This window comes from Teleopsis dalmanni, chromosome 2, assembly GCF_002237135.1.
Source record: "Teleopsis dalmanni isolate 2A chromosome 2, ASM223713v2, whole genome shotgun sequence".
Classification (NCBI taxonomy): Eukaryota; Metazoa; Arthropoda; class Insecta; order Diptera; family Diopsidae; genus Teleopsis; species Teleopsis dalmanni.
This window is the reverse complement of record NC_051847.1, coordinates 154,286,882-154,303,371: the sequence shown is the minus strand read 5'-3', so window position 1 is coordinate 154,303,371 and position 16,490 is coordinate 154,286,882.

Genomic DNA, 16,490 nt, shown 5'->3' with positions numbered 1-16,490 from the left:
TACAAGGCAATTTTAACAAAGATCGTTAAAAGTTTTTTGAAAGATTTTTGAAAGATCAGTCTTGTTTCAAAAAACGATTCGTGATTCGTAATGAGATCTACTACTTTCCTGGTGAAATGGAAAGCAGCTAATCGCTACCGCAAGCAAGTAATAAATTGAATATTAAATCAAATTAAAATATGATGAAGAGCCGCCAGATGTATGTTCCATTATATTATTATTTATACATGAATAATTATTTACTGAATTTAAATCATATCACGAAAGAAATGGTAGCAGCTATTACTCCATTAGGCACAGCAGTAGCAAAAAAAAAAATTAATTCATTTTAAAAATATAGCTTAAATATATATAAATTTATAATTAAATTAATTAATCAACGTTAAATAAATATTAATAAATACCAACATTTAGATATAAAATATATTTAAACATAAGTATATGAAATATGTATTTCAATACTTTTTCGATGGCGTCGTGTTAAAAATGAAATTAAAAATTGTTCTTCTTTCACAAATTTTAATTAATTATTTAATCAATAGTTTTTATTTTAATTTATTATAATTTTATTTTATACGAAAGAAGTTTCAAACACGAAAAACACAAAAAAAACTTTGCTGACAATTAAAATATGTGCGCAATAGCAAAAAACACCCTTCTGTCTTTCAAAAGACAGCTACCAGAATACCAGAGAGAAATGTCTCTCAAACGATCTTTCGAAAAATTTTTTAGTGTGTTGGACTAAAAGATCGTTGGCATAATTTTCCTGTTAACATCACAATTATGCTAGATAGTACTTAATACGCCTTACTTGTTCGTATCACCGCCATGTCGATTATTAACATAAGACAACCTTCTTAAAAATGCGCTCTTCTTTACACTCAACAGCCGTGTTTTTCATGTAGCGCACAAATATTCTTTTCCAATTGTGCTGAGGAGCTTTTGTTTACTTTGTTGGTTAAAAATTTGTACAAATTTTCGTCCTTACAACTTGAATGATAACCGCTTATGTTCATTTTGTTTAAGAGACATCTGCACCATAAAACATTTTCTCAGTTTCTTCCTTGCCCTCTGAAAGCTCAGAATTAAGATTCTCATATATTGTAAGTAATTTAAGTATGATATTCTAACCTTCTTCAAATATTACTCGCTCCTCAAGAGGAACCGAAAACATGTATACAATTTTCGGAAAGTTACTCACAGTATAATTGACTAGGCAGGAATGGAGTAGCAGTACTCCTTGTTTGGTGTTAAATGTGATGGTTGCAAAACTATTGAGAGTGTGTGGACAGAAGTCTTTGGGTCTAACACAAAAATCTCTGACGAGCTACTACAGCCTACTTCATAGTCTTAGAAAGATGGACCTAACTCAGAAAATAAGATTCCGGAGCTTCATTTAAAATGAACGGCATTTAAATTCTTTATGACTCCTCGAATTGAATTTATTCCAAAAAATAAGTGATAGATCGAGAGCACCAACCATCAACTAATACTAAAAAATTCTGAACTGATCTTGAGATATTTCGATATTCATTTGAAAAACTGAGTAGTAAAACCAGTAAAAAAGAGCAATGATTCATTCCCTTCGGAGGCTACAATTCCGAACATTTCAGTTATATTTTACCTGTCGAAATTATACACAAACTCTTCAGCTAGGATTTGTTTAGTAAACCTAATATATATAAATAAGACTGCCATAACACCAAATAGAAGGCCAAAGAACATTAAACGGAATATCAAAAGTGAAGTCCATAGTAAAAAGTAGTTTTTAATAAGAGAAGCTTATAGTACAGAAAGTAAATAAAACAGTCGAGGTGGATTCTCTGTTGACGTTCTACCACAATAGTCGAATATAAGCATATGATATGGTTGGGCTTTAAGAAGTGCATAAAATACTAGATATTGATTTAAATGAGTTTGAGTTTAAATGAGTAAATAAAAAATATTTTCCTTGCGAGGATACCAATAAATTCTTATGTGCCCCAAAATTTCATATAATGCACTGAACTGAAAGCACAATGAGGAGTTATTGGATATTAATCATTTATTACATGATAATTTAATTATCATATTTTCTATAAAAAATCTATTTAAATCATATTTTCATAGAAATATTTAAAAAAATGTGACGTTCAGAAAAAAAATTCAATTGAAGCTAGATTTCTGTAAGAAAAAAAAATTACACCATATATATCGTTTGGAGTTTTATCCGCAAAACTTTAAGCTGACTAAACAACATGACTTTTGGTATATAAATCACTAACATATATTCAGGTAGTTAAAAAAAAAAAAAAGATACAATGTCACATATAAGGTATGTTTTATTTGGACTGGCCGCGTATACAACTATTATAGTGGTAAATTGTTCAATATATACGAGTTAATTACTTTATAAATGCTCAATACTCTCATTTCACTTCACTAGTTAGGGGAGCGTCTAGTGGATTATTATGATAGAAGAAACGCTTGTAGAGAAGCGATTTACATGAGGTTACTTCAGAGGGCGATAACTAACCGTACGGAGCGGGCAGTCGAAGAGGCCAGGATCGTTCGTGGCTGGATCCGCCATCCTCCATCACGCCGGTAGATGTTTGTTGATGTAGAAGAGCCGTGACTAGTACCAATCTTCAAAATTATTTTTGTTTAAAACAAGTAAAATGCATTTTATTTACGAATAGACTTATTAAAACAAAATTTTCAAATTTAATAGAAGTAAGTGATGTTTTAAATTTTATTGTATATCATATAAATAGTATAGGACCTAAAAGCCTAAATCAAATGCGAATATAAAGAAAAATCATTTGGATTTCACCAAAATTGCAGTGCGAGTATTTAGTGGTATTCTCTGCCATTAAGAAGGCACACATATAGCTCATTATAACATATAAATACACTGTCAATAATGCAATTTCGTGTTCGACGTTAAACTTTTATACAAAATGCAATGATTTTTCTGTCTTATTAATAAAAATCACTACTTTGGGCAAATATAGAAAAGGGCGAATAACTTCTGAAATTTTTATTCGATTTTTATATTCAGCCACTTAAAATGTTTTTATTAAAATAATCCCAATCATTAATTAAGAAAACCTTTTTTTTAAATGTTTTTGTGGGAGTCCTATCACATTGAAAAGCGAAAAAATTCAAAAAAACCGTCAAAAAAACATTTTTCATCTGTATATTTATAACTATAGCAGCTAAACCAATTAAGTTACATTAACGATGTGTGACTTAAAATATTTGTATAAGTTTCATCTTTATTTTAATATACAGTACTCTTAGAGGTTAACTTCACAAAAAAAGTTATAGCGGTACTTGTAGGGTGATGTTTTGAGAAAAGTCAAAATAACAACAATCTTAGAACAGAAAGTTGATCTACAGCCATATAATTAGACCAGCACTACTTTATGGGTGTGTCGCTACAGAAGCTATAAGTTGCTCAAAGTCAGGCTCTCCGAAAGCTCTTCAAAGAGCCATAGTACATCCGCACGAATAACATGCTAACAGACCTTAATATAGATCTGGTCAAAAAGCATAGACAGAGCTCTGAAGCTATATGCGAAAACCGATAGATTGTCCTACTTAGCACTATCTAATCTCAGAGTAATCACTAAATGATCGGGGCGGTACGCAGATCTTAGATCAGTCACTGTATAATCACGAAGACTATGAGGAATACTCCAATTAGTCAGTGAGATGGGAGGGACTCTGCAAATGCAGAAACTCCCCAGCTATCAAAGAGTATAAGTGCCCAGATGCACTAACTCGGAAAAGGCGCAACATTACCATTACAATACATTACTATGATAATCGACTTAACTTGATATAATGTAATTTTAAAGTGCTAATTAATTTTTTACTAAAGTTGGGACAATTCAATGTTAATCGTAGATTATTTCAACTTGTCATTTCTTCGAGCAAAAAATAAAATTCTATGTGTTTATGTTTGGTTTTTATAGTTTTATTCATTTAAAAATTATAACAAAATATCTTAAATTAAATTAAATATCTAAATTAAATGTAATTGTAACATTTTTATTTGACGATGTAATTTTAAGCAAAATTACTTTTTATATTCCGGCTTCTCTTTCCATACAAGTGGATCCGGTTCCGCTCAACCCACGCATGTTAAGCAAGTGTAAGGGAATGAACATGAGAATAAACAAATTGAAAACTTTTTAACCTATTAAACTTATAGTGTTTCTCATTATAAAACATAACAATTATTTAAAAACTTTTTACATAATCGCAGCGAAGCCATTTTGTGCACTTTCTTCCTTAAGCTCATTTATTCCAGTCGAGTTTTATATCATTCGAAAACGGAAATATTTTTATGCTTTAAGCAGGCGACCAGAGCAATTTCTGTCAAGTTCCCCTCCATAAACAAATGGAATTTTATAAAAATAATTCTAAATAGAGTCAAAACACAGAATATCAAACAGAGAGCACAGAATATAAAACACGAAATACGAAAGACAAGAGAAAGTCAGCAACAATAACAAAACAGGAAAAGCACAGCAAAATCCTAGTGGCAAGGACTAACAAATGCTAAGGAAGAACATTTCCAGTTTGAACTTTATGCAAACTTAACTCAACCAAGTCAATGCAGAACTGCAAATGGAGATAAACTAAATGAAATTACAAGTAAACCAAGTCAAGACAAGTTGTTTGTTGTTTGCGTACAACAACAATTAACAAACAACCGTCAAATGTGCTGCGCACTCAAATAGAAAAACGAAACAAACATTGCTTCAAATATCGATTTGGAGATTAAATTTTCAAGATTTCTCATAATACGACCTGAACAATGTACGAGGGTAGCGATATTATCACTACATTTAGCATCAATTTATGATGCAGCTACGAAGACCAATCAAACTTACTTCCTTGCTTTTGAAAATATGGTTTATGTCTATAATGCTTTCAAGGTCTGACTTTCACTTCCCAACTATGAATATTTAGAATAATTCAAGATTCTTTTCTAGGGTGCACCCTAATACAACTATCACCACTTTCACGCTGCGACATCTGTTGACTAATGTTAACCCTTATAGTTGCTGGGAGAGACAAGTTATGTTAACTGCAGTTACTTTCATGTGTGACATTGAAGCCTAGAACAAAGACATTAATAAATTCCATCTCTTTTTCATCGTAGCAACTCCAGCACAGTCCAAATGTCGGCATACGCCAACATTAATACTCATGTGCTGCGTAAGTACTCCAGTAAGAAATGCATAATTATTTCTATCTAATTTAGACCATAAGATTCTAGTAACCTTGCAGTCATTGCGATTAGTCCACGATTCATTTGTCACCATATTAGTTATTTCTTTTATGCTCCTAAATAGTTCACACATCAGGTTTTATGCTAGGCTTTCGGTATTACTAATGTACATTTCCGAACCTCTGCAACCACGAAAGTCCATGGGAAATCATGCCTTAATCCAAAAGATTACAAAAGACGTTTTGTGGCGTATGTGCGTATAAGTGTGCATATGCAGCAAATAAATTGGGTGATGAAAAGGTAACTGGCTTACCTTTCTTAAAACCATACTTCTTTCTTTATAGATCCGCTCTTGTATAGAAAAGAAATAAAGTAGACGTTGCCGGATCTTGTATAGTGACACAAAATATTATAGCGCTGTCCTTCAATCCGCTCGACGTCGATTGAGACGTGTTTAGTTTTTTGCCTTTCCATTTCTTGTATAGGCACATGGCTGGCGGCACTTGCAAGCTTGCGCCCCCAATCTGGTATGAAACCAGGACCAATCGGAATGACTTGAAGTCTGCGATCGCGTTCGGCTCCTTCTAGCTTATAATTGATGAGTTCTCGACGACTGGAGTCTGTCCTAATTCAATCGGCTTAGTTTACGGAGTAAATTACAACAGTAATCGACTTTTTGAAACAGATATTTAAGAAGTCCAACAGTCAAAAAGAAAGAGTAAAATTTTTTATTTCAGCATTAATTTCCTGAAAGTGTTTTGAACCGGTGCTGGTGCTGGCTGGTGCTGCCACATGATCTAATAAAACTTTTAACCTTATGTATTAGAGTAACAACCTGCTAATAATTTATTATTTTGACATGGTCTTCTTTTTCCAACACTTAATACTCAAACGGCTGGTAAATAATCTGTTAGCTAACATTATTTATTTTATAAAAAATATATGCAAGGTTATTACGTTCTATATGTTGTCTCATTCGTTTTGATCTGGCAGTCTTGATAAGCTCACAACAGCTTATGTCGCTTTTGTTTGGTGGACATTGATACTTTGTCTCACTCTTTCAACCCTCAGACCTAAAGTTTTGAAATTTAGTTCTTTAAGTAGCTCAAATATCAGCTTCTTAGCGTCTCCAAACCTTTTCCGATTATTCAAAGGAGCTAGAAATAGTTTTAAAATGTCATTATAAAGTTCACTGTACAATGGGTATCTGAGTGCACTGATCATTATATGATCGGTAACGAAACGAACATAAATAGCGTTAATGGACAATCAACGAAAACCATTGCAAAAGCGACACTTAACATACTATCTACTTCATGTATGATCCGAAAGACATTTATGCATTTGAGGCTGTAGTAATGCAATCACTTACATCCACATTATCCAATATGCAGATCCAGTACAAATGATCTCATTTAAATATTTTTAAAGTCGTTATGTTTTGTGTATCTCTACGCGTGTTTCGGTAAATTCGCTTTAACCTTTACATTCACAAATTATTTATACCATTTACATGTGTTATTATTTAATTATAATTTTGATGGGGTTTTTATGATTGAGGGTGGCAGGGAAGAAATGGTGGCGGGATCGGTTTGGTTTTGTTTTTTTGTTGTTCAGAATTCATTATATACAGAAACTATTTTTATCGGGAATCAAACTACCATTAAAGTAACCTCGATCGATGCCAGGCGAATCCAAGAGAGCAGCAACGACAAGATTTCTACCTCTTAAAGGACAAATAGCCAAGAATCACGAACTTCGACTGGAATATACCGAGCTTATAGAGAAATATTTAGAATTGGGTCACACGGAAGAAGTTTAGACAACGGCTTCCAAAGAAGTTTGTTATCTTTCACACCACGAAGTTATGAAAAACGAAAGTTCATCAACAAAACTGTGTATGGTATTTGATGCCTCTACAAAAACTAGTTCAGGGAAATCACTTAATGATATATTGATGGTTGGGCCAACAATCCAAAACGATATCTTTCAACTCTTTTACATTGGCGCAGGTTTTCAATTGTCTTACCCGCAGATATAGAAAAAATGTTCCGGCAGATATTGGTGCACTTCAATGATAAAGATCTTCAACGCGGATTTTGGAGAAAAGATGTGCCAATACCAGTTAAGGAATATGTTCTAAATACAGTAACCTATGAAATATCATCAGCTCCATACTTGGCTAATAGAACATTAAACTAGTTGACAGATGATTATGAGAGTGAATTTCCAATCCGAAGTAGAACCATACGATAATGATGTTATGTAGATGATTGTTTAGGCGAAGCAGACATGATAGAAGAATGCAAAACAATCCGAAAACAACTTATCGGAGTACTTGAAAAATGAGGCTTTACATTAAAAACACTGAAATTAAACAATCCAGAATTACTTCAGCAGGTACTGGAAGAAAATAGAGAAGAGATGCTAAAACTCAACTTGGATGACCGAAACCATATAAAAATATTAGGTTTAAGATGGTACAACTGACGAATTCGAGTTTACTCTCGACATGAACTCATTTAAAATATAATAAAAGAGCATTGTTGAGTGATGCATCAAAGTTATTTGATCCTTTAGGACGGTTAACGCAAATAACAATAAAGGCAAAAATAATGATTCGAAAGCTATGGTTATTAGGCATGGGTTTTGTTGATTTTGTTCCATCATCACTTCGGCAAGGATGGAAAGAACATAAAACACGATTACCAGCCACACTAAAATATTTGTTCGAGTAGTCGCGAAGTTTACACAGAATTCTTAACAGACTACAGATGAAAACTTTACCAACGTCAGGTAGACAGAAAAGGGGTATGCTTGGTACAATACTCACATCCATATTTGGCGTAAACGATGAAGTATACCGCGACATTGAAACATTAGATAATAACCAAAAGCTTTAATTAAAACCGAGAAATCAAAATTAAAAAATATGATACCAACATTGGGTACCGTGAACAGTGCTAAGAGAAAAATCACCAACAAAATTAATAGTTTTGCGAAAAGGCTAAACGAAGGTGCGCAAGCCATCCAGCAATTACAAGGATGGCACGAGGCTAATGAAAAAAATAAATTAAACTTTTATATTTTGAATTATTTTTCAATGGCATTGAACTATTCGCAAGAGGTCAAATCAAAATATAGCAATTTGATGAACGTAAGGAATACGAATTCGTTACACATGAAGAAATTTTTGAAATGACGTCAAAATGCTCCAAAAAAATCCGTCTAGATTTGGAAGTAGTAGCAAAACCATTAAGTCGGTTAGGCATTGTTCGAAATTCTATGAACATCATCATCCATGGATACTTCACAATCAGCAATAGGGAGGAGTATGAAATTATCAAATTTAATACCACTCTAGAGAGATAGGAAAACGGTCTTTTAAGAGAAGTTCTGCTGTCAACAGTAACTTACGGAGTAAACTACGACTACAATCGATTTTTTGAAACAGATATTAAAGAAAAACAAAAAATTGAGGAGTGAATTTTTTTACTTCATCCCACGACATTTCACAACATTGACAAATTTCAAGTTGCACAATAGACCATTTATATAAAAAATTGGCCAACGGTGGCCTCTTAAAGAGGCAACTTATAAATCCGAGTATTTTTTAGTTGTGCTCTTCATCTACCACATTTTCTCAAGACATGAAGCTATGTCAGTCGTTTTTTTGAGTGTTAATTATCAACAAAATTCAGATGGTTTAGTATGTCCTTGAGTCACAGTCTTTTAAGTCCAAATTATTATAAAAAATTGAAGCTTTAGAAAATGCAAATAATAGTTTCCGAGATATTTCTGGTTTGGTTAATTGACCACCGCTCCAGAAGTCATTTTTCATGATTAACGCCATTTGTGAGGGTTACTTCTTTATTGAGAGTATTGGCAACTCTATGTTATTTAGATCAATCAATTATTTGGAATAAGTATTTACGCGATAATTTTTTACAGTTTTAAAAGTAAATTATCTGAACAACAATGCATTGGCCGACTTACATCCATTCTTGCCGATGAAGATCCTTCTTTTGCGATTGCTCATAAAACTCACTCAAAAATATTGATGATTTTCAAAACTTCACAACGCAAGCTTATCATGCGTTATACTCTGATATTCAGATTTCCACTGCGAACTAATTATACATAAACTACTGCATAATTTTTTAATCGTCACTGAAAAATTGTTCTCATTGATTCCTACAGAGATCGTGTTAGATCTCGTGTTTATGTGTTAGATAATGTAATGTATTAGAGTGTGAAAATTGTCGAATCACGGATATTTGTGTATGACAGTCGATGATATGGGCGTTTAACTCAAAGCGTTTCAATGGAAATGGTCGTATACTGTTTCAAAAATCGTTTTCTATGGCAACTGGTCTATAAAATCAATTAAATTTTAATGATATATTAACATTTATTTACCAGAATAATTTGCAGAAATAAGAAGAACTAATCGCGATGTATGGCAACCTTTCACAATGGCAACGTAAACTCTTTCAGAATAGCTGAAGCAAGTCACATCTTGAGCACTTAATACGTTGAATGGGTGGGTCTTTCACTTTATAAACCCGTGTTTATATCCAATGACATTTTCTTGTTTTCGTTACTTTAAGAAAAGTTGAGATTTTCGTTAGCAGAAGGAATCACTTTTGCGTTCCAGAAAAATGTCTTGAAAGTGTCACTTTCTTATGAAGGATAAACAAAATAAAAAAATTCTCTAACTCGAAGTCTCCATAAGTCGAACCTTTTCTTTGCAAAATAATACTTCGAGTTATGGAAGTGACTGTATTTATATTTTGCTTTTCATTTGAATCAATTTTATTTGCTCGATAATAATTAATTAGTTTTGATAACCTAAACGAAGTGGATACACAGTCGTGGACAGTCGTGGATTATATTCATCGACAATTCATATGTTATTGTGTAAACTAATCGTTTATTTCAAAAACTTTTCTCAGAGTTATTCTTTTTAGTCTTTGTAAGTGTTCTAATGTGACATCAGATTATTTCGGTAAAGTTGTGAATTTACAAAATTTTAGAAATAATATTTACAATTCTCATTTAGTATGTAGAAGTAGCAACTATAAAAACAAAGGTATTTGCATTAAAAAGGTGGCAAAATGTGGCTTAAGTTTAATATATAAAATACCAAATTATGTCCTTTCAATTTATCCATCTTATTGATTTTAAGAAAATTTTTCTAATTTATGAAAAAAGGAATATTGAAAATATAAAATTTCGCTGATAGAACTAGTTCAATTTGACAGTTGTGTCTCAGCAACTCAAATTTCTGATGTATACTGCCCTCAGTAAGATGTCAAAGACTAAATACCGCCGATATGAAATAAAATATATTTATATCTTATTAGTATTATATCTTATTAAAGAGAGGTTTCGGAAAGCAGTGAACTGCAATAAAAAAATTTATTATTTTTTATTAATTGAATTTTTGACTGACCATACAGCTGTTTCGAGTATTGCCAAATTCTCATTCAGTATTCAATTATTCGTAAATAATTTTGGCAACCCTGCAATTATCAAGGGTTGAACTCTGCCCAATTTGCTCAGAATCAGTGTACATAACCCAAATGACCCGAAGCCGTACTTGACTTGTATGTTCAAAATTGTAGTTTCGTTAATTTGCTATGAAAGTTCATTAACATATTCACTTGCTATGTTATATTAGAACAAAATCATAAACCAGCTGTAAGTTAATTGAATTAATTAGTTGTATATATTTTCTTACTTGTTGAATTTCAAGAATTTGCTTCTGTAAGGGCTTTATTTATTGCATGATATTATTTATTTTTTGTGCATACGACCCAATCTAGGTATGATATACGAAATAACACCATTATATCTTATTTTTTTTATAATATTACGCTGGCTTAGATAAGGCTTAAGAAACCAGAACTGATGCGAACATCAACATTTACATTGCTCATTCTAATATCTTTACAGTTGTCAGACTTTAAGTGTTACCGTTGTCAAGCCATTTGGTTTTTTAGATAAAGTTGAGAATATCCGATAAGCTAGAAAATTATGTCCTAGACGTTGCAGACGCTTTTTTTGTAATCTCTGGCAGATACACAGATGGTGATTGCTGAATTCCATATATACTAAGGCTTGTTTTACCTAAGAATTAGCATATACTGATTTAAAATAAACCTGTCTTTGATGGCAACTAAAATCCAGTAGTCACCACCCGATACTGTTTGGAGTAAATGGTAATAAGTGTGTTTAATTAGCGGCATTCGACAGGAAGTGTTAATCTGGTACCATAGGGATCAACACACACAGCTTCAGGTGCCCTAACCAGTTGTGACTGGCGTCTTAAGCGGGTAAAATGAATATATTCATAACTTTCGTTCAATATGGATTTATAATTTTTGATCAGGTGCTGTAATCCAAAAAAACCGCAGTGGTTGTAAATGGGACTCACTCTCTCTCAAATAGAAAACTATATTCCAACGTACAGCTTAAATTGGTACTTACGGAATTGCTTGGAATATCAAAACCAATTTTTTGTCGGAGCATTAAACTGATACAAGCATTAAGAGCATCGTGGTTTTAAGCCTTAATGACAGATAATTACGTTAAAAAACTACAGATCCTCGGGTGCTCTATTTCATGGCAACTTGTATGTATTTCACTTATTGGAATGTCCCAACATCAATGGCTAAAATCCAGGTTTACTGAAATTCAGAAGATATTTCATTTTTCTTTTATCTAATTAAAGGATCCTAGTGATCTCACAGTTTATACGATTAGTTCATAATGTATTTGTCAATGCAATAATGAGTTAATGTAAAGTACTAAACAGTTTATACATTGGGACTTATAGTAAGATATCGAAACTTTCTGTTTATTTCATCTCCTAGTTCATTCCCCTCTATACCTTTTCGTTTAAGAATTCCACGAACAGACATCTAGCACTATATAATTTAAATGCAATCAACTTTTAAAAACTCACACTGTTATAATGATTATCGAACCTCATTAGCACATTTTTGTATGAGTTTTGTATGAATTTTGTATGAACTTTATTTAAAAAATGTCCCTAATTGCTGTATACATATGGATTTTACAACGATAGTGTAAATTTACTACATAGATTTTATTCTGGTACTAGAAAACTCTTTGCAATAAAAATGCCTTTAAACAATCGCAAAACATCTTTGTGGTCTGTTTAGCACATATATAAACCAGTTGTAACTTTCTGTGTCACCCTCGTACATTTCCACACTGAAATTGTATTTCAATTTTAGACGAAGACGTCAACATCAACACATCAACTGAATTGAAAAAACAGCATTTAAATCTGAAATAAAATTCGGTGAAACGAATGCTTATTAAAGCAGAAATATTGACGGCGTCTTCAGGGGGAGTGACAGCCAATTTTAATGCACCCCAGCGCAGCGCTCCGGTTTTATTTCTCGGAAAGCAACAACAATGGAGTAATGGATGGCGGTAGCACCATCCAGTAGTGCAAACGGTAGTTAAAGTAGCAGCTGAAAAATTGATAATGAAGTTATTACGCTGATTTGGCAGTCGATAATGAGGCTAATGTACTTTCCAAATTTCCTTGATAATATTTCGTGTGCAGTGAGGCGAAAGTGAGTGATGATTTTATTTGGTCTTTAGCACAGAAATACGAGTAAAAAGTATTGGAATTTAATTTAATAAAAAGAGATGAATTATTTTATTCTCAAATGCGAATAAAACAGTATTTCTTATTTAATTTATTGCATTTTAATTGGAAATAGTTGAAAATCTGCAAAATAAGTAGCTTAAGTTACTGAAATTGTGAAATAAGAAGAATTTTTATTAAAAATATAATATACATATATATGCTTGCTTGTACGTATACATATATGTTTATATCTAATGTGTGCGTTGTAGATACTTTGCTGATACTACATATCTCGTTTCATATTGATTTGCTATTCTTAGCAAAGTATCAACAATTTTTTTATTATTTTATATATATTTGATTTTTAATAAAAACAAAAACAGTCATTCATATATAAACACCCAAGGACTCCCGTACATTGGAATCCTTAAGCAAACAAGCACAATAAAGTACATGCATAACATATTAGGCGCTTAAACGACGTCGTCTACATGTCTCGTCTACTGAATATTTATTTAATATTTATAGAAAAATATAAACTGAAGTCTGAATCTGAATCACTCACAAAGAAATACATTTTGGTATTCCTTTAAATAAATACTTGAAGTGCGTAAAGAAATTCGTAAGAAATTAAAGCTGATCCTTGGGGTATTTTCTTCTTAAAGTTGTGCACAAAATTTTATTTCAGAAATTTAATTTCCATTTAAGTAAAATGGACTTGGTTTCGTGCGAAAATTGAATCATCCTCTGAAGAAATGAATTTGTGCTCATTGCTTTCGCATGATGGCCATAGGCTGTAATTAAGGCTGAATTGCATTTGCAGCTGCCGGTTCTCTCAGCAATTCCTGCCAATATAAGGCTGAATATAAGCTTTGTAATTATTTTTTCAATTTTTTATGTGGACTCATAAACACAGTATTTTTGGAGTTAAATTTATTTCTAGCACTTACTTCTGTTATTGGTTAGAGGTTTTTTTCTACCTTAAAGGCTGTTTTAGCAATTATTATTTTATTTTTATTGCTTGAAAGGTAAATAAACTAATTTATTTTTAAGACTTTGCAGTTCAACTAACCAATGTTATGAAAAGTGTTTTATGTTTATTACGTCAAGTATAGAATCAGAGATAATACCTATGGGTTCAAGATAGGATGTTGAGTGGGTGCTGGAAATTATCTGGTTCCAAATAATCAAAGCGTTTTGTTATCTTGATACTTCTGTTGTGTCTTTAATATCAAAGCACTCATTTTCATGGAAACCTGTCACTTTATTTAGGAAGAAGCTCAAAAATTTAACAAGTTGTAATGAACCTTTTTCTTGGTTTGTTTAGAGCTGCGATAAACTCAGCATTATGCAAGGTCCTCATAAGAAAATTTATTTATTCAGACACTATCACTTCCGTTTTACTATGATGCCTGAACCGAAGATAAACTGAACCGCAGATAAACGGAACCACTGGTAAACAACCTTCCCCGTTCACTGTTAAAGCGTTCAGGACGTCGGAGACGTTAGGTTACTGTTCAAGCCACTTTCTCTTTCCGACGTTATCGTATAGGAAAAATTTTGGTATTGGAAAACGCGGAAAATTTTAAAACTATTATATATAATGTGTGTGAAATAGTTTACAATAAGACACTATTTGAGTACAAAAAATTTTGTGCAATGCACAAAAAAAAGTTATTTCAAATAAAAAAAGAACTGTACTTTCGTCAATATTTACTAGGAATCAGAAAAAGTACTAGACTTCGGTTAGTACGGCTTGTAATGATTATTAAATAAGATTTAAAATTATCATTTCAAAGAAGTTTTTAAATGAAAAAAATATTGTGGTGAAAAAAAGTTGGGTACGCGCTCTGAAAAAACAACAGATTATTTCGGAACGACAACAACCAGAAGAAGTTTTATTATTATATGACGGCGATGTAAATATAAGGAAAATAACATAAGGCGATGTATAACTTATATGACGGCGATGTAAATATAAGGAAAATAACATAAGACGATGTATAACTACATTTTTTTAGTAAGTTTTAATAGGAATGCATCAGTGCAATCCTGCAGCTCGATGTGACGGTTTCTCCAAATCCATCAGATTCTGAATCTATTCCAAAATAGTTTCATTTTTTTATCTTTTTTCTTTATTTTACAATCATCCAACGCAAATATTGGATCTGCCGATGTACGTGAAGGTGATATTAAATCTACAGATGGACGTAGAGCTGAACGTAATTGTAACAACGATGCATACTAATTTTGTAATGTTATTTATAAATAAATTGGTTACAAAAATCTTTTTAATATATGGATATACTTCTAGTCGGATGGCGCTCCTCCCGAAACTCCAACACACTGCTGTTTTTTCCTCACTTAAAAATAAACAAGCAAATTAAAGTGATTAACATCAATTTAATAAAAATAAATAAAAAAAATTAACAAAATTACATTCAAATCTTTTTTTATTATATGAAAACAAAACAGTTTCAATGAACAAATTATTATTGTGATTTTCAAGTTATTTATGAAATACTTACTTAAACCTTTGTGTGAAGTTGCGGACTTTCCAACTACGCGTTTTTACGACCCACGAGAAAAAAGTTCTTTTAAGAACTAAAGTAAAGTAATTGAATAAATAAAAACTGATAATTTAAATAAAATTTGTTTTTGCAACATTTGTTACTAATTTTATGACATCATCACAATCCCGATAACGGTGCCTGAACAAACCTCGCGTGATACCTGCCGATTGGGTATTAAAAGACTATAATCATGTGGTTTGTAGCCTTAACAGTGCTACACATAAAAACATGTCAGATATTATTCGAAGTCCTTCAATATTTGGAAAATATGAAGCAATAAAAAAACGTCTAGTCCAAGATTATGCCGATTCAGAAAACCGAAATATGAGACACTTGATGCAAGAATGTCAATTAGGCGACTTAAAATTTTCGCAGCTACTCAGAACAGTGCGCAATTTGGCTAGCGGTGAAATGAAAGTCGGCGCTAAAAAAAATTGTGGCTTGATCGGTTATCTGAAGCTGTCTGGGCTGTTTTCTCAATCACAGATGTCGACCTAGATAATTACGCTCAGCAGGTGGATTTGATGGTAGAAGCAAAAAGAAACAATACAGTGTGCAGTACGCCATTTGACCTTATCTCATCGATTGCAGCAGTCGAGAAGTTAAACAAAAGACTAAATGCAATGCAATGGGATAAAATTTAGAGCTGGTCACGATGACGAGCAGTTACACCTACGATCGGTTATCAAACCCCCTCTAGATCTTCCATTCGAGTTGCAGCATACTACTATCATTTCAAATTTGGTGCTAACGTACGGAAGTGTGCGCAACCATGTAATTTTAGAACAGCGGAAAACCAAAAATCGCTTCCCCACCGGCAGTTGACGAGGCGTCTGAACCACAAAAATGCTGCCGACTTTTTATAACCGATGGTCTCACACGATTAAAGTTTTTAATAGACACAGGGGCAGACTTTTTCATTTTACCGGTTTCGTTCATTAGCAACAAGTTACTAGCCTTAGACCTACGCAGGACAATAAATTAGGAGTTTGTCGTTGCCGAAATTGAAAACTAATACTGGCTGTAGACTTTCTCGAACAGTATGATCTTATAGCAGATATCA